Genomic DNA, 15401 nt, shown 5'->3' on the forward strand with positions numbered 1-15401 from the left:
TAATATCTCGTTCCTCCCTTCCAAGTACTTCTGACTCCTCGCGTTGTCACTACCTATCTCTTCCTCATTGTCATTGTCACATACGCTCTCTTTCATTATCTCTTCCACTTTCTCTTTCTCTTTATTCCTCCACAACTGGTACTGTCTCCGTCAGTGTTTTCCTGCCACTGTTCTGTCACTGTCAACTATGTTACACTGCTTCCGTGTCCCTCGCTTTCTCTTGCACTGTCATTCTCTATTTCGTTCTTTCTGTAACACAACCGCTGTCTACTATCTTCCGGTATGCATTACTTTACCGTTTCTTTGCCACTGTCACTGTCTTCTTCTCTTTCAACATAAAAAAGTCCAATATATTCATGTGCCATAATTTTTGAAGGTAGAGCAGCTGCCCAACATTTCAGATTCCCGCTGGTCCCCTTCTGCAGCAAGGTATGTAATAAATATGAAAAGAAATGTTTTGGTCAGTAAAATTTAGATAGTTCACGTAAGTGAAACTGGAATATTGTTTAACTCATTTTACACTTCAGACCGGATTTTATGTGCAAAAAAGATTTGAATGGTCCCAGATGTTAACAAAGACACTTTATGGAATACTGCTCCGTGTTACGCCACTTCATTAACTACATTATCGTCTCGCACCTGATTTTACTTGTGTATTGTACGTGTACAGGGAGGATGATTTTGAACCACTGTGTCTCGGAAACGGATAAAGCTATCTAAAAATTGTCAAGGTTTATTGGAAATGGCGGTCTTAGGAACATATCGCAAACATTTGAGCCATTTGCTGTGCATAGCTATCTTGGGATCCCCGGCTGAGTTTTGTTCCGCTGGTGATGGCGAAAATATAGTAAAAAAAACCCTATTTGTGTAGTTTTCCGAGGGACCGCCCATGAAATAAAGGTGGTTCCATAACTGTCATCAAACTCGCCGTAGACCACATCAAATGCAAAATAAACCACACGGTTTGTTCCATTTGCATAAGCAGGAAGAAGTGTGTAAATTCATACTTTGACCCCGTACTGTAGTGCAGTGACACTAAGGGGATACTTCTTTTGGGTATGGAAATGGTCCCTAGCCCAAGGGTGATCCAACACTTGCAGCTACGTTTTTATCAACAATGGAACTCTCGTTTTTATGCTCTAGGCTTTGGAGCATATTAGGTACACGTGCTGTCGCACACATAGCGATGTGGTTCAGGCGTACAGTATCAAAAATTTCTCCCTCAAATTAATCCTAAGTTCGATATGGTAAGACATCTTAGCGAACAGTGCCTTCTTTGTCTGTGTTATACAGTTTTTTTTGTCTTCCTTTCTTCGTGTGCCAAGCCTTATTTTCTTTCCAAGATAGTAGAATTCATTCAATTCATTTATTAGGTGGGTCTCTATTTTGGTGTAGAGTTTATCGCTGTTCTTATTTATGATATTGCTCATAACTGTCCTCTTTCTTTGGTTTAATTCTAGTTCACGTTCTTGAAACGATCCTTTCTTTCATACTTCAGGGGTCTCCGTTGTGTGGTGCGGTATCCCAATCGCAGCTGTTGTCAGAATCCATACACTAAAGGCAGTTTTACTTGGTGGGCATCGTATCGATTCTTCGCACTGCCACACATATAGGATTAAAGGTGTAAGTAAAAAACACCTTCATTCGTTTATACACTCCTGGAAATTGAAATAAGAACACCGTGAATTCATTGTCCCAGGAAGGGGAAATTTTATTGACACATTCCTGGGGTCAGATACATCACATGATCACACTGACAGAACCACAGGCACATAGACACAGGCAACAGAGCATGCACAATGTCGGCACTAGTACAGTGTATATCCACCTTCGCAGCAATGCAGGCTGCTATTCTCCCATGGAGACGATCGTAGAGATGCTGGATGTAGTCGTGTGGAACGGCTTGCCATGCCATTTCCACCTGGCGCCTCAGTTGGACCAGCGTTTGTGTTGGACGTGTAGACCGCGTGAGACGACGCTTCATCCAGTCCCAAACATGCTCAATGGGGGACAGATCCGGAGATCTTGCTGGCCAGGGTAGTTGACTTACACCTTCTAGAGCACGTTGGGTGGCACGGGATACATGCGGACGTGCACTGTCCTGTTGGAACAGCAAGTTCCCTTGCCGGTCTAGGAATGGCAGAACGATGGGTTCGATGACGGTTTGGATGTACCGTGCACTATTCAGTGTCCCCTCAACGATCACCAGAGGTGTACGGCCAGTGTAGGAGATCGCTCCCCAAACCATGATGCCGGGTGTTGGCCCTGTGTGCCTCGGTCGTATGCAGTCCTGATTGTGGCGCTCACCTGCACGGCGCCAAACACGCATACGACCATCATTGGCACCAAGGCAGAAGCGACTCTCATCGCTGAAGACGACACGTCTCCATTCGTCCCTCCATTCACGCCTGTCGCGTCACCACTGGAGGCGGGCTGCACGATGTTGGGGCGTGAGCGGAAGACAGCCTAACGGTGTGCGGGACCGTAGCCCAGCTTCATGGAGACGGTTGAAAATGTTCCTCGCCGATACCCCAGGAGCAACAGTGTCCCTAATTTGCTGGGAAGTGGCGGTGCGGTCCCCTACGGCACTGCGTTGGATCCTACGGTCTTGGCGTGCATCCGTGCGTCGCTGCGGTCCGGTCCCAGGTCGACGGGCACGTGCACCTTCCGCCGACCACTGGCGACAACATCGATGTACTGTGGAGACCTCACGCCCCACGTGTTGAGCAATTCGGAGGTACGTCCACCCGGCCTCCCGCATGCCCACTATACGCCCTCGCTCAAAGTCCGTCAACTGCACATACGGTTCACGTCCACGCTGTCGCGGCATGCTACCAGTGTTAAAGACTGCGATGGAGCTCCGTATGCCACGGCAAACTGGCTGACACTGACGGCGGCGGTGCACAAATGCTACGCAGCTAGTGCCATTCGACGGCCAACACCGTGGTTCCAGGTGTGTCCGCTGTGCGGTGCGTGTGATCATTGCTTGTACAGCCCTCTCGCAGTGTCCGGAGCAAGTATGGTAGGTCTGACACACCGGTGTTAATGTGTTCTTTTTTCCATTTCCAGGAGTGTATTTTGAATTCACCGCAGATGATACACTACTTACACACTTCTTCAGCGCTGACGCCTCTTCGTGAGCTCCAAAGTGCTACAAGGAATTGTTTAACGTTGAAGCATTCGAGTCAGTCAATGAGGAGCAGATGTAGGCACTTTCATCGTTATTTTCCTGCTCCCGCTTCTAGCAATTACGGAAGCTGTCGCCTCTTGCCAAGACTGTTAGAAGTTTCCCTGCAACGGACGCTGAGGGACACCGAGGAATCGTTAGCGCCAGTATTTCACCCGGAACAGATCCCGCCCATTCGTCCTCCTCCACAGTAAGGAACAAGGTCCGGAACAAGCCCCACCTACACTCCCCTCCACAGAGAGTAAGGGCACCCAAATCAGTTCTTTGGGATCTTCCCATAAAGTGCATAGTCTCTGGCCTTTATCGCATGTTTTTAGTTGACCCACGTGGTTTATTGCCTTTGTTTGCACTTTACAGTAATCAGCAGTGTTTTACTGCTTTGTAGTATGTGTGTCTTTTAACGCGTTTCCATGAACATTTTAGCAGTGTTTTTTCTCTTCTACTTGTACATTGTAGCAGTATGTGCATTTTCCCGCTTTTTCTTTGTAACTTTTACTGCGTTTGTTTCGTCGTGTAACACTGTTTACCGCCTGAGTTCCTACGTTGCAACTACCGCAGGCCTCTGAAGCGGCGTATTTCCATAGCGAACCCATGCCTCCTGCTACAAATAACGAACGTTCGTCTACATACCAGTGCTACTTACGCCGCAACGATTTTACTTGAGGTAGTTGACAGCACCACTAACAAAACATTCATGGGAAGGTGCAGCAGGAAAGGTTGAAGTGTATGGTGTGTGGATTTGTAACCGGTTCTAAGAAGTGCTGCATGGAATCTTTCCCGTCCATACATGAATTGTGTGTGAAATCAGAAGACGTAGAATTCTCCAGTGAAGACAATTTTTTGACTCGAAAGTAGAAATGAAATATGCTGCTATTCTTTTAGGCGCGCAGTCCGGTACCGTGTGACTGCTACGGTCGCAGGTTCGAATCCTGCTTCGGGCATGGATGTGTGTGATGTCCTTAGGTTAGTTAGGTTTATGTAGTTCTAAGTTCTAGGGGACTAATGACCACAGGCACGAATGCTACGGTCGCACGTTCGAATCCTGCCTCGGGCATGGATGTGTGTGATGTCGTTAGGTTAGTTAGGTTTAAGTAGTTCTAAGTTCTAGGGGACTGATGACCTCAGCAGTTGAGTCCCACAGTGCTCAGAGCCATTTGAACCATTTTTTTTTGCTGCTATTCGATTCATTGTTTAAACCACACCAGTGTCACTGTATTTTTGGAAAGTGAGCCAGTAATGTTATTGGACTCCCTGAAACAGTAGTAATTATTTAATTGGGGTTTTAATTTATTTCAAAACATTCGAGAAAGATTTAACTTTTTAAATGAAGCTGGGACACATGTTTTTATCCCTTTGAAGTATTAAGAGTTCGTTTTATTGTAGTTAGCACTGAATGTCTTTTAATCATCTGCAATAGAGTTAACAGAGTGAAATCATTGGTAACTATTAAACTTTATCTTAATTGTTGAACATATCACGCTACCGAATCCAACTGACAGGTATCCAATTGTATGTCACCTACAAACTGTTCCCACATTTGTTTTATTCTGATGTGTTAAGAAGTTACAAGAATTTTAATGAGACAGTAAAAGAATGTTATTCTAGAATTAGTTTTATTTATAACCTTGCTTATTTCACACACTTGCAAATTAGTCACTGTGCTGGAGATTTGAGGTGGAGCCATTGAAACTTCAATTTAGTTTTGTGTTGATAAGGTAAAAGTAGTCTACTTTGTTTCCTTACATGGTGAAACTGTCAACACTTAACTATTGTCAGCGCCAGTACTGCCAGCTAAATAAAAGATTCTAACTAATAAAGCCATAACTACTAATAGGCATGTGGTTAGCAAAGGAAAGATTTTGTTGCAAACCAACTAATGTATTTTTTTACCTTAATAATGTGACAACCAGTACAAAGATATATAATCATGAATAATTTTCAGTCTCCAAGTCGGATACTTCCAGATCGTTAGCCTACGCTAACACTGCAGTCCTCCACCCTCCATCAATGCTAACTTCTCACATTTAACATCCATCACTGCTGCCGTTCAGCTCCAACTGCCCGACAGTACTTCCATGACTGCTGGCGACTAACTTCCAACTGCCCAACACCGCTGGCGATTAATTTCCAACAACGAGTCCAAGCAGTCACAGAGTCTCTTACAAAGGAAGCGCAGTCAGAGATCCAATGCAAAGCGTTACACAGCGCTGCCAACACAGAAACAACCTAATTACATATTCAATGATCATCGTTAGAGATGAAAAACGAAAAATCTGAAGATGTATATGACATGTCTGTATGAAGTAACAAGTCTGCAAAATTTGTAAACAAATTAACAAATCTAAAGATAAATGATTCTAATCACTGCACAGCACTGGGACTTCTGTTACAGAAAAATAAATTTTCACGGCTACATACACCGCCTCACTTTCTGCAGCTTCCATTCACTCTTTCCTCCCTGTACTCCAGACCAGTTACCAGTCAACAAACACGATGGCCAAGGGTGCAATGGAACCTCTGTTAATTTCAGTTTGTTATCCCCTGGTTTCCTTTAATAGAATAACATGTAAGAGTGTATGGTGTCTTTCACTTCCATTTTTAGCAGTACAATCAATAACTGTCTCTTCATCAATTCTTAAATACATAGTTGTTATAGCAACCCATTCGTGTGCTTTACATGTTATTTACAGATGAAATTCCATGAAAAATCAGAATTTAGAAATGCAATAGATTTTGTCTACCTGCACATCAATTCAGAAGTCATTACGTATAATTTCTGTAACTGTGCAATATTTTGAACCATAACGAGACATAATTTATATTTTTACTGAAAATGGACTGAACAAGATTTACTCAAAGGAAATAAAAATCATAACTTTTTGTACTTTACGTTTGGTGCAAAATGTTGCTTTGCTATTTCATTGTTTTGGTTAATTATTTAGTGATTTTCAAAACATTTCATACAATATTTGGAAACACCTCTTTACATTTTATAAGCAAAAGAATAGAATAGTTCATTTAACTTTATAATCCGATAATTTTATATATCAGTGACTGCTAACAGGTACAACAGAGCCTGATTCTGTTTGTCCACCAGTGTGCTGGTGAAAACCCATCAATGTGTATGCTGTATTCAGTGTGTTGTGAAGGAATCATCACAGTATGCCCCAGATTAATTTCAGTGAGATTTTTATTGTTCATCAGGATGAGATGAGGAATTCACAGTGAAATAATGAGAAAATCAATATTTACACAGCAGTGGCTTACAAAGCTACCAGTTCAGTTTCATTACCCTAGTATGTGATTATCTGCAAGATGCTTTTAATCAGAAAAATATACTTAAGGAAGAAAATCTTAAAGTTGTGGAAATATTCTCTGATGGAACCAAAGCATGAAGTTCAACAGTGTGTGATAGCTAGACAAACTCACATTTCTGATTGCACAGCTTTTGTACGATGTACAAAATCGCAGTTACAGATGCATTGGCGTATTACCAGATTTCTTACAACACTCAAATGCACACTCTCTACACCATCGGAAAATATACAGTTCAAATCAGAATATTGTCTGGAAATTGTACACATTTCGAGTTCATATTTAATGCAAACCAGAGTATTCAAGAAGAAACAGCCAAATGGTTTCATTGCCTTTTGCAGTCATCAAAACTTTTCATCAGTTAATGAACAACGGGTTATTGTTCAAAAATGTTCAAATGTGTGTGAAATCTTATGGAACTCAACTGCTAAGGTCATCATTCTCTAAGCTTACACACCACTTAACCTAAATTATCCTAAGGACAAGCACACACACCCATGTCTGAGGGAGGACTCGAACCTCCGCCGGGACCAGCCGCACAGTCCATGACTGCAGCGCCCCAGACCGTTCGGCTAATCCCACGCGGTGGTTATTATTAAACTAGATTCTGAATGAGAACATTTGCACAAATGTATTTGATAAACTGGCAGGAAACAATGTGAAAAAATTCAGTTAAATTGCTTGACAGAGACGGGAATAAATCTGCATGGCCAGAAAAGGATGCTACAAGTAAAGTTGGCTGGTTGGTTGTTTGATTGATTTGGCGTAAGGGACCAAACAGTGAAGTCATCAGTCCCATCCAATTAGGGAAGGATGCAGTAGAAAATCAGTCATGCCCTTCTGTAGGAAACATCGCGGCATTTGCCTGAAGCAAAACATTAATCAGGCTGGCTGGACGCGTGTTTGAATGCGAGTTCAGTGTGCTAACCACTGCGCGACCTCACTCGGTATAAACTTGGAAAAGCCTACCTTTTGCTTTAGTGAAATTAAATGTTTCGCGCTAAATCTGTTATCTTAATGCTCTTTATTTATTCATAAATGATGCACTGTACAATTATTTTAACATTTTTAAGTGCATAACTCCGGTCCTTCACTGTAAGTTAAATGGTATTGTTATGTCTGTGATATTAAAATTTACATATAACATTTAACACATTGACTGCCACGAGCCCACAGGAGAGCAAGCAGCATGGGGTAATTGCCTTATTTTATAATAACGCTAACTTTTAATTTTTTAAATGGAAAATGAACACTCACAGCATGAAACTTTCTGGCAGATTAAAACTGTTTGCCTGACCGATACTCAAACTCGGGACCTTTGTCTTTTGCGGGCAAGTGCTCTACCATCTGAGCTACCGAAGCACGACTCACGCCCCGTACTCACAGCTTTACTTCTGCCAGTATCCGTCACCTACCTTTCAAACTTTACAGAAGCTCGCAGGAGAGAAATTTAAAATTATACCACACCTAAATCCCCCTCACACCTTGCCATCAGCACATTGTCAGTGAAACTAATTTAATATGTAAGTTGTGGAATATCCAACTACAGAATACACAGTGGCAGTTGGTAACATAATACAACAAACAATAAAGAAAGAAAAAATCTTTCTTTAGTTACATTGCGGTGAACTGCACATGTACAGTTCAGTAGCTTTTTTCAATAAATAAAAATGGATTTCAGGTCACAATTGTGAATTTACAATACACTTAAGAGTTATGAAGGGCAGAGAAGAATTTTAATACTTCTCATACTGAATCTCAAATTAGTATCTTGCTAGGTGGTAAATTTTGCCACAAAATTACAAGACACCTTACTAAGCACCTGCTGAATTGGCCCCAGCTATCCCTGGTACTTCTATAGCAAACGTAGGTGAAAAAAGCATAGCACAGATTTGCTTACTTGCAAGTGCTCAGTGTTTAGGTGAATATCTTATGAAGAAGCAGATTTCAGTGTGAGAAAAGTCAGCAAAAGCTAAAAGCCGAAAACGTACCCCCATAGAATAATTTGAACTTAGAGAAACTGGAATCACAGCGTAGTAGAGACCTAAGTTCATAAATCGGACAGTACATGTGAAACAAACACCAGTTTTGGTTGTACTTCTGAAAGGCAGTCAAATTACTTCATACTTGCTAGATCGATCCAAGCTGTTTTTACGTTTTATTCACTGAGTAGTTCTGCTGAAGAGTTTTGAGAGTGGAAAAAGAACTAGCAGAACTTGAAAAACATAGATTACAGCCATCAAATAATAGAGCATTTATTTCCTTCAATCGAGCACTCAGATGAACATACACCTCACCATTATCTAAGAAGAGGGAAAAAAAAGGAACTGATTTCAATGACACTCACAAAATTACGTACACCTCTTGGTTCACAACAGACGCCACAAAAATAGCAAGAGACTATTTTTCTGAGCTGTTTGCAACAGCACATAGGACACTACCTTATCACACAGCAACAGTCACAGTTGTTTACAATCCCTAAATTTATCTCATTTATAACGTGCAGGGACGACATGGAAAGAATTTACAACTTAAAATTCACCCATTACACCCGCAAATACATTCTTGGAAATGGAAAAAAGAACACATTGACACCGGTGTGTCAGACCTACCATACTTGCTCCGGACACTGCGATAGGGCTGTACAAGCAATTTATCACACGCACGGCACAGCGGACACACGTGGAACCGCGGTGTTGGCCGTCGAATGGCGCTAGCTGCGTAGCATTTGTGCACCGCCGCCGTCAGTGTCAGCCAGTTTGCCGTGGCATACGGAGCTCCATCGCAGTCTTTAACACTGGTAGCATGCCGCGACAGCGTGGACGTCAACCGTATGTGCAGTTGACGGACTTTGAGAGAGGGCGTATAGTGGGCATGCGGGAGGCCGGGTGGACGTACCGCCGAATTGCTCAACACGTGGGGCGTGAGGTCTCCACAGTACATCGATGTTGTCGCCAGTGGTCGGCGGAAGGTGCACGTGCCCGTCGACCTGGGACCGGACCGCAGCGACGCACGGATGCACGCCAAGACCGTAGGATCCTACGCAGTGCCATAGGGGACCGCACCGCCACTTCCCAGCAAATTAGGGACACTGTTGCTCCTGGGGTATCGGCGAGGACCATTCGCAACCGTCTCCATGAAGCTGGGCTACGGTCCCCCACACCGTTAGGCCGTCTTCCGCTCACGCCCCAACATCGTGCAGCCCGCCTCCAGTGGTGTCGCGACAGGCGTGAATGGAGGGACGAATGGAGACGTGTCGTCTTCAGCGATGAGAGTCGCTTCTGCCTTGGTGCCAATGATGGTCGTATGCGTGTTTGGCGCCGTGCAGGTGATCGCCACAATCAGGACTGCATACGACCGAGGCACACAGAGCGATCTCCTACACTGGCCGTACACCTCTGGTGATCGTCGAGGGGACACTGAATAGTGCACGGTACATCCAAACCGTCATCGAACCCATCGTTCTACCATTCCTAGACCGGCAAGGGAACTTGCTGTTCCAACAGAACAATGCACGTCCGCATGTATCCCGTGCCACCCAACGTGCTCTAGAAGGTGTACGTCAACTACCCTGGCTAGCAAGATCTCCGGATCTGCCCCCTATTGAGCATGTTTGGGACTGGATGAAGCGTCGTCACACGCGGTCTGCTCGTCCAGCACAAACGCTGGTCCAACTGAGGCGCCAGGTGGAAATGGCATGGCAAGCCGTTCCACAGGACTACATCCAGCATCTCTACGATCGTCTCCATGGGAGAATAGCAGCCTGCATTGCTGCGAAAGGTGGATATACACTGTACTAGTGCCGATATTGTGCATGCTCTGTTGCCTGTGTCTATGTGCCTGTGGTTCTGTCAGTGTGATCATGTGATGTATCTGACCCCAGGAATGTGTCAATAAAGTTTCCCCTTCCTGGGACAATGAATTCACGGTGTTCTTATTTCAATTTCCAGGAGTGTAGTAACTAAGTAACTCATATATACAAATACCTTATTGCTTTCGTTACGCATTTCTACTTTTTCATTCTTAAACTCATTAATTCTCACAAGCTAACTGTAGACAGATAAGCAAAACGAATTTGATTTGGTTGTGTATAATGTTGGTTCTAGACAATCGAGTAAATCGTCTGCATCCTTGGCTTACTACTAGCATAACATATCCAACTGCATTGTTTCCTTGGCTTACTACTAGCATAACATATCCAACTGCATTGTTTTCGCATTTTATGTTGGCTCCGCTGTTTTCCTAAAAGAACATATTATAATAAGTGAGTTACGTAATGAAAATTTGTAGTTATTGACATTAACTACGTTACATTAATTTTTTGTTTTGTATTGCTGGTGGTCTCTATTTGCAACACATATTTATAATTTTGTTTCAATAAACATTTATATTGTTTTGGTACACTTAAATTTCTTACTTTTTACTAAATTTCCTAGCAATGTAACCACACACACTCACTCACACACACACACACACACACAAACTCCGTTATATGCTTGGAGGAAGTGGCTTCGACTGTGAAGGTCGGTGTTCCACCTGCCCTTAGCGCCGGGATTTCACCCAGAATATGTCCCGCCCATTCGCCACCAGCCGCCAGTTCCGTCCACTGAAAGTCATATCAAAATTGTTAGTGTCATAATACCTATGAACTGGCGGCTGGTGGCGAATGGGCGGGACATATTCTGGGTGAAATCCCGTCGCTAAGGGCAGGTGGAACACCGACCTTCACAGGAAAATCACTCAGCCTTGAGCCGAATTCGTATGTCCGAAGCACTACCCATTTAAGGTGATTAGGGAAGGACCTATCCATCAGCTTAATGCTGAACAAAGTCCACTTCCCCAGCTACCTGGAAGTGGTACTGTAGCATACACAACACAACCAGTATGAACACAAAGTTGCTGCCAGGGAGTTATACGTAACACCAGCTGTGTACCCAGAATTTCCCTGGTAAGTATTTATTCCAATGTTCTACTAGTCCACCTCCCCCCCCCCCTCCTTTTCTCTACCCATATCTTCCTCTCCCTGCCTCTGGCCGTCTCCTCCTTCTTCTTGTCTCTGTCCATCTCCTCCTCTTCCCTCTCTCTCTCCATCCAAACTCCCCTCTGTCTGTCCATCTCCTTCTTGCATCCTGTCTGTGTCTATCTCCTCCTTACATCTCGCTGTCTGCCCATCTCCTCCTCCTTCCTCCTCTCTCACATTATCTCACTCACCCCAATACGATGCTGGTGATTCTTACCTCTGCGGCATTTCTTTTCAGATTATAACTAACATATGTACCAAATATGGTAAAAATCATTCCGTGGGCTTAAGATGAGCTTTTATCCAAGGCTTTGCTTGCGTTTTGCCATATCATATATACGAAGTGAGACAATAAAGTAATGAGACTGATGTGAAATAAAATGCTGCTTACCGTTTTAGTAAAGTTTAGTGTAATCTCATTCAAAGTAGTTCCCTTCTGGTTTCACACACTTTTTTCAGCGCTTCTGCCATTGATGGTAACATTTCTGGAACTCATCATCTGTAATATCCTCCAAGACCATCGTCACAGATTTTTTGGACATCTTGTGTTGTTTGAAAATGGTGTCCCTTGAGCGCCTTTTTGACTCTTGGAAATAGAAAAAAGTGGCATGGAGCGACATCTGGTGAAGAAGGTGGCTGTGGTAGTACTGAAATTAGTTTTAAGGTTAAAAATGGCTTTACTGACAGACCCGCAGTATGGGATGGCGCATTATCGTGATGCAGAATCCAATTATTAGCAATGCTGGCACGGACACAAAGAACTATTTTACGAAGTCTTTCTAAAATTTCTTTGCTGTAATATTGGTTAACTCTTTGTCCATGAGGCACCCACTCTTTACGAACAATTCCCTTCGAATCAAAGAAGCACACAAGCATGCATTTCAGTTTTGACTTTGACATACGAGCTTTTTTTGGTCTGTGTGATCCCTTTGAGCACCACTGCGAACTTTGGCATTTTTTCTTTGAATCGTACTGAAAAAAGCAACTTTCATCACCAGTGATAACACGGCTTAACAATTCTGGATTGATTGCCGTTTGCTCTCACAGATCGGCTGCCGCATTTTTCCGTGTTTCTCGCATTTGTGGTGTGAGACTTTTATTGAGCATTTTTGCACAAATCTGTCTCATAACAAGATCTTCAGTTATTATTAGACGAACCGTTTCTATTGATATTCAGTTGTTCTGCAATCATTTTCACGGATAATCTTCGATCAGATCGTACGAGTTCACGCACCCTGGCCAAGTTGACATGCGTCCGTGAGTTTGATGGTCGCCCACTGCAGTCTTCGTCTTCAATATTCCTTCTGTCTTCACTTGCAGTCTCGGTCTTCAGTATTCCTTCTGCCTTCACTAAACATTTCGTGCCAACGAAAAACTTGAGATCTTGACATAACGTCCTCTCCAAAAGCCTTCTGAAGCTTACTGTAAGTTGTCGTCGCGTTTTCACCCAATTTAACGCAAAAAGAAATGTCATACCTTTTCGCAATATTATGCGGTTCCATTTTCGTGACGAGAGACAATAACACGTGTTAACTTATAACAGCACAACTCACGACTGAACAGTTGCATCGATGTGCCACTTGGACTAGAAGCAGCTTATAGACCAAGGTCAAAATATAGTGTCTACGCAAGCCTGCAGGGTTGCCAAATCTTACAAGAAAATCAATCTCTTTACTTTATTGTCACAGCTCGTATTTTACAAATATTTGACATATTTTTCGCGTATTTGTACACATATTTCATCAGTTCTCTAGCGAGTTTCGCCCTGCAGTTTGAGTTTCATGGAGCTCAATGTTTATGATTTGTATCTCTTGAACTGTGTGCTGTACAATGATATAATTTTACAGGTACGTCCAGTGGTATATCTGGCATCTACCTGCGAAATGTGTCCTGAATGGAGATAGTAGTAAAGATATAATAAATTAAAACGTCTTGCATCATGCACCAGTTTTTCACGCATCTCAGTATTTATTACTTCGTGTCTAGCGAAGTATTTGTTGTACAATGATATAATTTTTTTTGTCCATTCAATGATATATGTAATTACATTCTGCAAAATGTGTCGTGAACACAGTCAGTAGTAAAGAAGCAATAAATTAAAGCGTCTGGCTTCATGCGGCACTATATGAAAACTAAAATGTGGTAAGCGATAAATTTTTTTCATAATTTTGTTTGTGGCGTCAGCAATAAAAAGTCTGGTAAAAGTTTGAAATTATGTGTAAAATTTACTGCAAGTCTCTTATTGCGCTCATTCTTAAGTACTTGTGACTAAAGTACGAGTATTAGCAAGTCGTGGGGTACACTGGTTTCCCACATCTCTGCTCCTTTGACAAATCGATGGGTGGTACCACCATAGCATTGGTTTCCAGGCAGTTTTATGGGTACTATGGTTTGGCTGATATCGGTCCAGTGGTTTAGGAGGGGATTTGGAACATAAATAGATACTTACATTCATCCACTGATGAGAGGAAACATAATGACCACCTGCTTAACAGTTTGCCTGTCCGCTTTTGGAAAGAATCATGTAAATGGTTCTGCGTTTAAGGGATCCGACAGTTTGTTGGTAGATTTGTGGAGGTACGTGGCATTAGATGTCTACCCATAGGTCATGCAATTCGCTTAAATGACAGGGTGCTGATTTGCGTACGTGGTAATGGCGCCAGATAGAGACCCATATGGGTTCCATAGGATATACATCGGGGGAATGTGGTCACTGAGACATCATCGTGAATTCCTATAATTCTCCTCAAACAACTGTAACGTACTTCTGGCTCCGATGCATTGAAAGATGAAATCGCCGTCGGGAAAGAGGTGAAGCACGAAGGGATGCAGGTGTCTGTCTGCGTGTCCTCGAATACTACCACAGATCCCATGCAAGCGCAGGAGGATGTCTCCCATAGCATAATACTGCTCCCACCAGCCTTCATCCGTAGCGCGTAGCACGTTTCGAGCAGCCGTTTGCCTCATGATGGCGTTTGTGAAGACGACCGTCGACCTGGCGTAGCAAAAATGTGCTTCTCCCGAAGACCTGACACGTTTCCATTGAACGACGGTTGAATCCAGATGGTCCCGTTACCAATGCACTTGTCATTGACGATGTCATTTGGTCAACATGTGAACACTTAGCGGTGGTCTGCTGCGGAGCTCCATGTTTAACAATGTACGCTGAACAGTGTGCCCCGAAACACTTGTGCATGCACCCGGCATTGTGCTCTTTCGCCAGAGATACCATAGAACACCATCTATACGTACTACTTCACAGATCAGACAAGACTGCGAACCCAACGTTCTGTGAAGAGTCGTGGACGTTCAACCACTTAGAGGCCAATGGCATTTTCCTGTCGTATGGCCTTCCGTTGATGCTCACGACAGTAGCACGTGAACATTCTACCAGCTTCTCCGTTTTCGAGATTTCCTCATTTGCAGCCCATATCTTCGCTAAGGTGATCCCAGGCCCGCGGCTACTCCGATTACATACTTTTGTTATCGCGTCACCTGCCCTTGGTGCCTTCAGGCGGCATCCAACGTCGCCCTGGGCAGTGGTCTTATCAGTGTGCATACATATATACATCGTTGTTTATAACATGCACGGATTCTGCTCTCATTAGATCATTCATTCCATACAAGTCTTATCTTGTTCACTTCCACTGAAGATAGGAATGTCATCGACAAATATTATCACTGATATTCTTCCACTCCGAATTTATACCTTCGCCGATATCCAGGATGAATCATAGAAGAGAAAGACTACATCCTTCCTTTATATTATTTTTAATTGTACAACTTCTATCGCCTCCTTACATTCTTATTGTTCTATCTTGGTTCTCCTATGACTTATTAATCATATTCGCGTAGAGTATCCCAGATGTTAAAAGTTAG

This window comes from Schistocerca gregaria, chromosome 6 (genome assembly GCF_023897955.1).
Source record: "Schistocerca gregaria isolate iqSchGreg1 chromosome 6, iqSchGreg1.2, whole genome shotgun sequence".
In the NCBI taxonomy this organism is placed as follows: Eukaryota; Metazoa; Arthropoda; class Insecta; order Orthoptera; family Acrididae; genus Schistocerca; species Schistocerca gregaria.